Source organism: Leopardus geoffroyi, chromosome B1 (assembly GCF_018350155.1).
Source record: "Leopardus geoffroyi isolate Oge1 chromosome B1, O.geoffroyi_Oge1_pat1.0, whole genome shotgun sequence".
Taxonomy (NCBI): domain Eukaryota; kingdom Metazoa; phylum Chordata; class Mammalia; order Carnivora; family Felidae; genus Leopardus; species Leopardus geoffroyi.
In genome coordinates, this window is record NC_059327.1 from 185366296 (window position 1) to 185378999 (window position 12704).

The 12704-nt window shown below is 41.0% G+C and overlaps 1 long non-coding RNA gene across 1 annotated transcript in view; it reads right to left on the minus strand.

Moving 5' to 3' along the window:
* Positions 1–1357: 1357 nt before the first annotated feature.
* Positions 1358–12704, minus strand: part of LOC123596109 — a 41863-nt gene continuing 30516 nt past the window's right edge. The window contains exons 3-4 of the long non-coding RNA XR_006711539.1: positions 2285–2492; positions 1358–1753 (exon numbers count right to left, since the gene is read on the minus strand). This is a non-coding gene — a long non-coding RNA (uncharacterized LOC123596109). The remainder of the gene's footprint in view (positions 1754–2284; positions 2493–12704) is intronic.

Here is a 12704-nt window from a genome sequence, read left to right on the forward strand (position 1 = left end):
AAGCAGAGGGGAAGCAAAGAAAGAGAGGGAGAGAGAATCCCAAGCAGACTCTGCACTGTCATTGCAGAGCCTGATTCAGGGTTTGATCTCACAAACTGTGCGATTAAGACCTGAGCTGAAATCAAGACTCGGATGCTTAAGTGACTGAGCCACCCAGGCGCCCCTTGAACTTTATTTAGTGGAATCATATAGTAAGTATTCTCGTGTGTACAGTGTCTTTTGCTCAATATTATGTCTGTGAGATTCATCCATGCTATTGTATTAATAGTTTATTCTTTTATATTGTTTTATAGTATCCCAAAGCAAGAATATTCCAACACTGACTTATCCATTCTCCTGCTGATGGACAGTTGAGTTGTTTCCAGTTTGAAGGTGTTATGAATGCTTTTCCTGTCTATTGTAGACAACTAACACATTTCTTTTGGATACATACCTGGGAGTGGAGTTGCTGAGTTATGGGTGGATGAAGATTTAGTTTGGGTAGACATTTCTTTTATCTCCTCTGAAGACAAATTGTGAAAAGTTAAAACCATTCATTTATTCATTCAACAGATGTTTGTGAAGGGCTCTGTATGTATCAGGCACTGTGCTAAATCCTAAGGTAGTGGGGTCCCAGGGTTAGTTAAATGAGAGGTTCAAAGATGTCACTAAAAACCCTCTTCCTTCTCACCATCTTCAGAGTACTTTAGAGTATTCAACTTCAGGTTATACCCTCACTCTCAAGAAGGCTGCTGCAGCTCCAGGTATCACATCATTACAAGATCTCATCCACAAACAAGAAGTAGGGAGAAAGAGCATCCTTCTTCGTGTGTGTGTGTGTGTGTGTGTGTGTGTGTGTGTGTGAGAGTGAATTTCGTTTGTTTATTTGTTATTTTTGTGAATTTTATTTTTTAATCTGAGAGAACACTTTCCCTCAAATTTCCAGTAGATTTTCCTTCAGGCCCTATGTCATACACTCATGCTCTAGCAGCAAAGATGTCTGAAATGAAGTGTATTCAGCATTTTCTTTCCTGTTTTTTAATGTTTATTTATTTTTGAGAGAGAAAAGGATATCGGCCGCAAGCAGGGGAGGGGGAGAGAGAGAAGGAGGGGCAGAAACCGAAGCAGGCTCCAGGCTCTGAGCTGTCAGCACAGAGCCTGAGGTGGGGCTCCAATTCACGGACCTCGAGATCATGACTTGAGCCGATGTCAGATGTTTAACCAACTGAGCCACCCAGGCTCACCTCCCTTTATACTGTTCTGATGCTCATTCTCACGTCACTCGATGTTGTGGGGATTTCATCAAGAATTGTTAAAATGAAAGATCAGTTGAGAAAGGTGAAGAGGAGAAACAAAGAGAACGCATTTCATGCGGTGATGGAAGTCTATGTAATTTATAAATTGTATGGCTAGAGAAATTGTAGATTATTTTAGGATGCAAAAGAGAATGTGGAAATTGGAATCAGTTACAAGGAGATGTATTGCAGTTAGCCAACGTTTGTTGCTTCACAAATACATGAAAAAATACGATCGTGTGAAGGATATTGGATACCAAATGGGCTTTATTTTTAACTGTTTGTTTTAATAGCTCATGAAAATATGGCGGTGCTTTTTATGGCTGTAATGAATTTTAAGGATATGAGGCTTCACTTCAGCTTTCTAGTACTAAATCTTTTTAGGAGAGAGAAGATACTCAGTATGCTGGTATCCCTCCAAGCTCCTGGTGGTCAATTCCTCCTTCTGTTGCTCTTCATACTTTTCTAAAAATTGCAGGCTGTATGGGTAGAAGCAGAGACAATTTCAGCAGGTGGTTCCTAGGAAACTGGTATCATGCTCGGTAGCCTCATTTGCCTTCCTCAGGTTTCTTTTCATTTCTTGAATACAAACCTTTCTCCCTTCCTCTGGAGGATGTATGATGGCTTTTGTGGCACTGGAACTTTAAAAGGGGGGAATATATGGGTGTATTGAGACTCTTTGGTTTCAATATCAGAAATTCAACTTAACTTCTTGGCCCTAAAGAGAGACTTGATTGTAAGAGACTCTTAAATACAAAAGACAAACTGAGGGTGGCTGGAGGGGTGTTGGGTGGGGGGATGGGCTAAATGGGCAAGGGGCATTAAGAAGGGCAATTGTTGGGATGAGCACTGGGTGTTATATGTAAGTGAGGAATCACTAAATTCTATTCCTGAAATCGTTATTACACTGTATGTTAACTAACTTGGATTTAAATTAAAAACAAAATAAAACGAAATAAAAAAAGAGAATTGATTGGTTCACGTAACTGAAAAGTCTAGGACATACTGACCTCAGGCATGGCTGGATCCAGGAGCTCAAATGTTAAAGGATTGGTTTGCATGTCTTGTATCTTGTCTGCTTTCCTCTGTTGTGGCTCCATTCTCAGACAGGCTGATCTCCAGTGGTGACAGGATAGCTGCCAACATTTTGTCTTCTCAGCAAACTCAGTACGAGAAAACATATTCTTTCCTCAATAGTTCCAGGAAAAGGTATGCACTCTGGAGGATGAAGGGTAAGGATAGGGCTGATACTGAGCCAGAAGGCACCAGTCCAGGTGGGAATACAGTTTGTAATTGCCATCAGATGGGGCAGTGCCTATACTGTACCTGTTGACTATTCTGAGGTAAGGGGAAGTGGCAAAGAGTTATCGTATTGTGCTTTTTACACTCTTATTTCATTTCATTCACCCAAATTTTAATTTTTCCTTTACCGCTTTCTTTGCCCCTCCAAAGTCTCAAGAAGCGGGTAGGCAAGATTCTATCCCAGTTGGGGAGATTAAGTGTGATACAATGGTCATAATGGTGACTGTGCGTGTGGCTAATGGGACCTGATTATTCCAGGCCCTGTATTTCATCCTTTGTCCAAGAAGAAAGTAAGACAAACCTCAGCTTCATTGGGGCAAGTGCCTAATGTCACATTCACCATTGTATTTCCAGCACATCACAGACCAGTGCCTGGGACAGCAGGAGTATTCATCAAATAATATTTGAATGCAGAGAAGAAGAAACGTGAGGAAGCAATACAATTTTTTCCTTATTGTCTTACAGAGCATGAGCTATGGAGCTGGAGTACCTGGGCTTAAAACCAGGCATTTCTAGCCCTGGCCTCACCGGCCGCATGACTTGAAGCCTGACACTTAGTAGAGAGGTAAGATACTCAGTTATCATAGATACTCCCTATGGCTCAGTTTCTTTATTTGAAAAATGGAGATAGTAGTAGGAATTGTTGAGAGAATTAAGTGAATAATACACACAAAAAACACTTACATGGTAGACTGGATCTCTAGTCACCTATATCTAATCATCTATGGGAAGAATGTACCTCCCTACCCCCTTTGAAGTTAAACTTGGCCTTGCGACTTGACTTAGCCAAAAAAATGTGAGAAGTGCCATGTGTTCCTTCTGAGTGGAAGCTTTAAAGGCCAGTGTGTGTTTTGACATAGGGTGTGTAGTGAAGAATTTGGCCTTGCTCTCCTGAAATCATTATGGCACTGTGTGTTAGCTAACTTGGATGTAAATTAAAAAAATAAATTAAAAAAAAAAAAAAAAGAATTTGGCCTTGCCCAAAGAAGGGACTGGCCTTTGCCCTCAGCTTCCACGAGGTACTCAACGTCATACTTGATAGGAATGTCTTTGGTGAGGGTGGGGGTTGGCCACACCAGGAAGACCAACCATGTGATTTAGGGTGGGGACCTTGGGTCACGTGTTGTCAGTCAATCACTCAATCAATCATTAAATCCTGCCATTAATCATGCCTCTCTAACCTCAATAAAAACTCTAGATGCAGAAGCTCAGGTGAGCTGCCTTGGTCAGCAATATTCTGTGAGTAGCATCAGGGATTGATGCTGGGAGAGTAATGCATCCTGAGGACTGCATAGTTTTGTGTCTGGAAACTTCCCAGATTCTGCCCGATGTGTCTCTTCCTTTAGCTGTGTAACTGTAAGCGCAAAAGCTTTCGGTGAGTTCTTAGAGTCCTTCTAGTGAATTACTGAATCTGAAAGTATTTGGGGGAAACTTCTGAACTTGCAGTTGGTGTCAGAAGTGAGGACAATCTTAGGGATTGTGTCCTCAAATTTTTCAGTTTGGGTAATTTTCAGTTTGGTTAACTCTGAATATACGTTTCTGTTTTTTCTATTGATAGGGCCCTGGCAGTGTTCCTGATATTGTCAGCTTTATCAGTCTGGCTCTTAGGATAAAGAGGATGATATGTGGGAACACAGTCCCCAGCCCACCTGTGTCACATGAGTGAGAAATAAACTTTAATTTATTTAAAACAAAATTCTGCTTATTTGGGGATTGTTTGTAGTGACAGTGTAACCTAACCATCCTAACTGATGTAGCCTGGCCAAGGGCCTGGCACATAGTAAACACTCAATAAATATTAGCTACTACAAATTAGTACTGTAACACGAATACCTTTTTATAATATAAACATCTATACAGATCATCTTTAAATTACAAGAAAACTTCCTAATAGTGTCTGTTCTTTAAATCTTGGGAGCTGAAAAAAATACAATTCCCAAATGAAGTTCTATAAATAACAAGTGCCTTTTAAGTCCTTTACACGATGAAGACAATTGATCTTTGGAATCGCTGAGGATTTAGCATTCACAGCCTAGCAGCCATTTTCCCAAAATCCAGAGCCCCCAACTTCCACCCAGAAAAAAATCTGGAGTTTTCTTTATTTTTTTTTAATTGTGGGAAAATACACATAACATAAAATTAGCCATCTTAACCACTTTGAAGTGCTCAGTTCGGTAGTGTTAAACATTACCCACTATTGCGTAACCCATCTCCAGAACTTCTTCATGCGATTTTCGATATACTCCTCACCCTCGCCCCTAGCCACTACCATTTCACTCTCTGTTTCTATTAATTTGATACTCCAGGTACCTCCTATAAATGGAATTAAGTAGTATTTTGTCTTTTTGTGACTGGCTGATTTCGCTTAGCATAATGCCTTAAGACTCATCCATGTTGAAGCATTTGTCAGAATTTCCTTCCTTTTTAAGGCTGAATAATGCCCCATCGTGTGCTTATAACACATTTTGTTTATCCATTCATCCATCAGTGGACACCTGGGTTGCTTCCACTTTTGCCTGTTGTGAAGGATGTTGCTATGAACGTGGGTATACACACACCTCTCTGAGACCTTGCTTTTGGTTCCTTTGTATATATCCCCAGAGGTAGAACTGCCACATCATAGAGCAATTCCATGCTTTAGTTTTTGAGGAACTGCCATACTATTTTCCATAGTAGCTACCCTTCTATATTTCTACCAATAGCCAAAGCAGTTTTAAAGTCGATTCTGCATTGGAGGCAAGCCAGGTGCACTTTAGAACTCAGCCCCAGTCTACTCTTCCTAGTATCTCTTCCATCCTCAAAATAAGGGGATTAAAAAGAATCTTCTTCCTAGATGACATAGGTGGGAGGAGTTTTCAGGGGAGATTAACCAAAGTAAGGGAGTAAGCCACCACCTCCATTAGACTTCTTCAAAGCCTCGCCTTTTTTTGCCTGTCCACCTCCCAGCCAGTCTTCCTCTCTCATCCAGAATCTGCAAGGGATACAAGGGCTTGGCAGAGCTTCCATATTTGATTTGCAACCATTACTCTTTCTTCTCTTTTCAAAAGGGAAAACATTTTCTTTAAAGGATTATATGCATCTTCTTTCTCTCCATCTATTTTACCAGTACATGGGTGGTGGTTAGCCCAGGCTCATTGCTGGTTATTGATCTGTAACAAACTGCTGTGTAACAAATTACTGCCAAACTCAAAACAATGACCATTTAATTATGTCTCATGAATTTGTGGGTTATGAATCCAAGTGAGCCTATTTGGGTGATTCTTCTACATCATGATGGTCAACTAGGGTCACCTGGTGGCTTTAGCTTGTGGGTGACCGCTTTGAAAGCCTTTACTCGCTTGTCTGGTTTCTTGGAAGATGACTGGAAGGCTGGGACCCCCAGCTGTCAGGGGTTCCCACACAAAGCATGCATGGTGGTCTCAGGGTGGTCAGACTTCTTACATAGCAACTTAGGGCTCGAAAGAATGTTCTAAGGACCAAGAGGTGAATGCTTCTAGTCTGTTAAGGCTTAAACCCAGGCACAGAGTAAGCTTTTGCCATATTTTATTGATGAAAACAGTTACAGAGCGCACCTAAATTGAAGAGGAGGCACATACACCTCATCTATTGATGGGAGGCGTGGCAAATAGTTTTTGGCCATTTTTAATCTTTTGCACTATTTACATAAGAAGAAGGTAACAAGATTATGACTCAGGTAGAGTCTGAGTTTCACAGTGATCAAGGATGGGGAGATTAAAGGACTAGCCTACATTAGGTAGAGCAGAAGACTGACATACCAAAAAGTTAGCTATAGCCAAATCCCAAAACAGTGAGTGAAAGATTAATAGATTAATTAAATGTTAAAATTACTGAGTGGAAAAAAATATATAAGAAAAATAATATGTTTAATAAAGGGGTACTATTAACATAGAAAGAACTTTACAAATTAATGGTAGAAAATACATCTGGAAATGCAAGGGCTCCAGTATATACAGAACAATCCTAAAAACCAAAAAGAGCAAACTTGGGGCGCCTGGGTGGCGCAGTCGGTTAAGCGTCCGACTTCAGCCAGGTCACGATCTCGCGGTCCGGGAGTTCGAGCCCCGCGTCGGGCTCTGGGCTGATGGCTCAGAGCCTGGAGCCTGTTTCCGATTCTGTGTCTCCCTCTCTCTCTGCCCCTCCCCCATTCATGCTCTATCTCTCTCTGTCCCAAAAATAAATAAACGTTGAAAAAAAAATTAAAAAAAAAAAAAAAACAAAAAGAGCAAACTTGAAGGACTTCCTCTTTCTGATTTCAAAAATTACTACAAAACTATTGTAAATAAGACTGTGTGGTACTGGCATAGAGCAGAATATAGATCAATAGAACAGAATTGAGAATTAAGAAAAAAATCAACTTAGGGTCAATTAATTTTTGACAAGGATGCCAAGAACAATTCAGTGGGTTAAAGATTAGTCTTTTCAGCAAATAGTGCTGAAACAACCAGATATCTACAGGCAAAGGATGGAGTTGGTCCCCTACCTCCTACCATATACAAAAAACAACTCAAAATGAACCAAAGACCTAAATGTAAGTGTATAAACTATAAAACTCATAGAATAAATGTTCTCTCTTGTCCTTGGATTGGACAGTGATTTCTTAGATGTGAAGCCTGAAGCATAGCAACCAAAGAAAAAATAGATTCATTGAGTTTCACCAAAATTTAAAACGTTTGTGCTTCACAGGACACTATTAAGAAAGGGAAAAGACAACACGTGGAATGGAAGAATTTTTTTCAAGTCATATATTTAATAAGGAATTCGTATTCAGAATATATAAGGAACTCTTATTCCTCTACATTAAAAAGACAAATTACCCATTTGAGAAATGGACACAGGGTCTGAATTTATTTTTTCTTTTTAAGGAAAATATACAAATGGCCAATAAGCACATGAGCACATCATTTGTCATCAGGGAAATGAAAATCCAAACCACAATGAGATAGCACATCACACCTACTCGTAGAGCTAGCAAAAGATGGGATAATAACAAGCCTTCATGAGGATCTGGAAAAATTGGAGCCTTCCTACACTGCTGATGGGATATAAAATGGCAAAGCTGTTCTGGAAAATCATCTGACAGATACTCTAAAAGTTAAACATAGGTTTACCAAATCACCCTCAATTTCATTCCAAGGTATATACCTAAAATAACGGAAATGATATAAACTGCTATAACATTTGTAGAGAGCAGATCAGAAATAGTTGTCATAAGTTTAAATGTGCATATCCTTCGACCCATAAATTTCACTTCTAAGAATGTATTCTAATGAAATATATTAAGGCAAGAGTGCAAAATATGTGCCTAAGATATTCCCTGAAGTGTCATTTAGTAAATTTGGAAATAAAGTAAAATATCTAGCAATAGGAAATCAGTTATGGCATAATTTCTACCAGTCAGTGCAACACTTAGTACTTCTTTAAGAGGATATTGTGTTGCTGGGCTTTTTTTTTCCTGTAGTTTTTTTCCTGTCTTGTGGGGATGAACAGCCTAGGGCAAACATCTTTCTTAGGCACCTCTGGGCCCAATTCCCAGAAGACGGACTGTGTATTTGAAGCAAAGGAGGAGAATGCAGTGATGTTTGCAAATTCTTTTTTGACCGTTCCTCTGTGTTGGGATGAGGCTGAGTTGCTTTTTATGTGTCTATCTGAGCGCTGGGGGAAGAAAGATGCCCCTCCGTGTCCTAAATGAGAAGACAACTGTGATCAGGAGTGGACGAGGTTCACAAATTCAGCCTGGAGGAAGGTCAGTAAAAGAGGTGAGGGCCGCTCCCACCTAGGAAAGGCAGTCCCCACAAGCCTGCAGGATACCAGAGCTTGCTTGCCGTCGGCTCCCAGATCACAAGAGAGCCTCCCTGACTCGGGGCCCAGCAACCCTTGGCAATCTACACATCTCACCTTCAGGCAGGTGGTTGGACGCATATGGGCTAATGCCTAGACTTCGCTTCATATTGACTGGCTTTGCCCCTTTGGGCCCTGAAATTTCCACTTCACTGCAATGAGTCTAAGGAAAGCCTGGCTCTGGAGGGAGGCTGGGTTGGCCAGCCTGAATTTTAATACGTCTTAAGTCATCTATTTACTGAAAGGGAAAACTGTCTATAATATATTAAGTAGGAAAAACAAAGCTGAAAAAGTATATATGTTGTGATTTCTATTTTTTATGTTAAAAAGCATGCAAGTGTTTGCTAAACAAAATATTCTTTTTTTTTTTTTTTTTTTTGGGACAGAGAGAGACAGAGCATGAACGGGGGAGGGGCAGAGAGAGAGGGAGACACAGAATCGGAAACAGGCTCCAGGCTCTGAGCCATCAGCCCAGAGCCCGACGCGGGGCTCGAACTCCCGGACCGCGAGATCGTGACCTGGCTGAAGTCGGACGCTTAACCGACTGCGCCACCCAGGCGCCCCTAAACAAAATATTCTGATGAGCATGTAACTAATGTGGTTTTCAGAGGTGATCCTTATCTTCTTATTACATACTTTCTTTTCTTATACTTCACCAATATTTGATCTTTTTTTTTTTCTTTCAGTGAGCATTCGCTACTTTACAAAAGAAGAAACAAGACTATTTTGTTGAAGTGTGCCAATGTGAAAGGGTTAGTTAGTTATTATTGGTCTGAATACGTGGACTTTGGAGCCTGGCAGGTCAACAATGACACGCGGAAAAGCACACAACACAAGGGTGACTGCAGATTGCTGGGCAGAGGGCGTTTACTTTCTGGTCCACTGAATACCCCGCTCTGGATGCTAGCGGCCAAGTTTCCTCCTGTGTTATGTGGGAGGAAAAAGGATGTCAGAAACTTGTCTGCTAAAGGAAGAGTGTTATGGGCTGAATTATATCACGCTAAAATTCGTACGTGGGAGCCCTAACTCATAGTACCTCAGAATGTGACTGGATGAGATAGGGTCTTTAAAGGGTGATTAAATGAAGGTGAGGCCATTAGGGTGGGCTTTAATCCAATCTGATTGGTGTTCTTATAAGAAGAGGAAGACTCACTGAGAGACCCCAGGAATGTGCACACACAGAGAAGAGACGATGTGAGGACACAGCCAGAAGGCAGCCAAGGAGAGAGGTCTCAGAAGAAACTAAACTCGTCGGCACCTTGATCTTAGACTTCTAGCTTCCAGAACTTGGGAGAAAATAAGTGTTTGTTGTTTAAGCTGCCCTGTCTGCTATTTTGTTATGGCAGCCCAGCAAATGAATACAAGGATACTCATGATTTTAAGTTTCTGCATGTTGCCATGTGTAAATATTTCAGCCCAAATAGTTTCCCAAATGCTGCCTTTTTTTTTTTTTTTTGCCTTCACGGAGGACCTTTCTTCAACAAATATTTCATAAGAAAAACCTCATCAAAGAAGTTGTCTTTATTTATGATTTTGCGTAATGATAGGTCTCCTGAATTTCATTTCATTCCTGTTCAGAACATAAATTTATCCAATTAAAAATAGGTGCTTTAGCAAATGATTCATCTTACAAGGTGAGATATTTCAAAACGCAATGACAGGATTTCAATGTTAATATTGTATACTAGCTGAGGGCTCATTGTTGAATGGGTTCAGAGCCCCCTGTGCTTATTAATAAAGGGTAAATTTCAAGTCTCCCTGTTTGAAAATGATGCTTCCAATAACTGAATTTTAGAATTTAATTTGATAAATACTTTGCTTAAGAATGTTCATAAACACATCATAAGATGTACAATTTGGTCACCAGAGAAAAGCCAATTAAGATCACAATGAGATGCCACTATATATATTAGGATAGATAAAATAAAAAAAGACTAAAAAAAAAAAGACTTATGCTACCAAGTGTTGTTAAGGATATGATGCAATTGGAACTCATACACTGCTGGTGGGACTATAGTCACTTTGGCAAACAGTATGGCATCACCTTATAAAGTTAAAGATTCATTACCATACAACCATTCTTACAAGCAGAAATTCTTGGGGGGGGGGGTGCCTGGGTGGCTCAGCTGGTTGAACTTCTGACTTCAGCTTAGGTCATGATCTCATGGTTCGTGAGTAAGAGACCCACATAGGGCTCTCTGCAGTCAGCACAGAGCCTGCTTTGGGCCCCCTGTCTCCCTCTCTCTCTCTGTCCCTCCCCGATGCTTCCTCTCTGTCTCTCTCTCTCTCTTTCTCTCTCTCTCTTTCTCTCTCAAAAATAAATAAACATTAAAAAAAATTCTACTTCTGACTATTTACCCAAAAGGAATGAAAACATATGTCCAAACAAAACATGTATATGAACAGTTGTGGCAACGTTATTCATAACAGCCCCCAACTGGAAACAAGTCAATGGTCCATAACTATGAATGGATAAACAAAGTGGTACATCTGTAGCATGGAAAACTATGCAGCAATAAAAAAAGAGAAAATATTAATACAGACAACAACATGGATACATCTCAAAAATATTAAACTAAATGAAGTCAAAGACAAAGACTCCAAACTGTATGAATCTATTTAAATGAAATCCTATAATATGCAAAACTATAATGATAAGAAGCAGATCAATGGTTGCCTGGGGCCAGGGTAAGGGAGATAAGTGAATACAAAGGGTCTGAAGACATTTTTTAGGGGGGAGACTATTCTTTTCTTTTTTTTCTTTTTTTTTAAGTAGGCTTCACACTCAGCGCAGGACCCAATGCAGGGCTTGAACTCATCACGCTGAGGTCAAGACCTGAGCTGAGGTGAAGAGTCGGACACTTAACTGACTGAGCCACCCAGGCGCTGCCCTTCTACTTTCTCGACTGTGGTGGCAGTTAAATGATTGTCCAAAATTACAAACCTTCATCAAACCGGACACTTAAAATTAGTGTAAATAATACCTTAACAAAAAAGAGGAAAAAATTTCCAGTTATCTTTGAACAATACACAATCAACATTTAGAGGACTCGCTTACAAAAGAAAAGTTTGATACGCTGGTATCTGGCAAGCAGATTTGATGACAGATTTAGTATCAGATCACTTAGCCGCTGGTTTGCAGCCTCAGGTGTTCCCCAGGTAAAATTCAAAAACGGGCCTCCATTTGCAAAGGTTCAGAGGAGAATGAAGAAAGAGGCAGGCCGTTCCTGATCGCTAGCTGGCAGTTTTAATAAACAAAGCAACTTACCCTACAAAACTTGTCTTGGGCAGCAGTAAGATGAGTTGATCTCTGCACCTGCTTGCCAGAATCTTGGGGGTTTATATGGAGGCCTTACTCTTTTTTTAAATTTTTTTTAATGTTTATTTATCTTAGACAGAGAGAGAGAGAGAGAGAGAGAGAGAGAGAGAGCATGAGTGGGGAAGGGGAAGAGAGAGGGAGACACAGAATCTGAAACAGGCTCCAGGCTGTGAGCTGTCAGCACAGAGCCCAACGCAAGGCTCGAACTCACAAACTGCGAGATCATGACCTGAGCCAAAGTTGGATGCTCAACCGACTGAGCCACCCAGGTGCCCCTAGAGGTCTTGCTCTTATGTAGAGTCCAGGTTGGCTCAACAACACCTTACTCTCTCCAGGTTGCTTCCTTCAAGTGGCTCCAGCTGTGGCAACAGTGGGCCGAATATATAGAGGGGAGGGAGCGAGGTGCCTCAGATTGGCTGTGTCCACCTGTGCCCGTGGGTGAACCAGGTCACATCCTCTTGATGACCTCCTCCAACATGAAGACATCCCATTAATTCTTTGAGAAAGTAGGATCTTCATTTTGAAGATGATAAAGCAGGGCAAGTTAACAGGAGTAACTTGCCCAAGGAAATAGCTAGTAAGTGGTGAGGCTGGGATTCAATTAGGTCCCAGTTTAGAATTCACTTCCATCTACTACATGCCTTTGACTTCTTAATTGGACCTGATGTGAGTGTTTAAAATGATCTTTTGGGGGCGCCTGGGTGGCGCAGTCGGTTAAGCGTCCGACTTCAGCCAGGTCACGATCTCGCGGTCTGGGAGTTCAAGCCCCGCGTCAGGCTCTGGGCTGATGGCTCAGAGCCTGGAGCCTGTTTCCGATTCTGTGTCTCCCTCTCTCTCTGCCCCTCCCCCGTTCATGCTCTGTCTCTCTCTGTCCCAAAAATAAATAAACGTTGAAAAAAAAAATTTTTTTTAAATGATCTTTTGGGGCCTCTCGAACACGTTGTGAATAG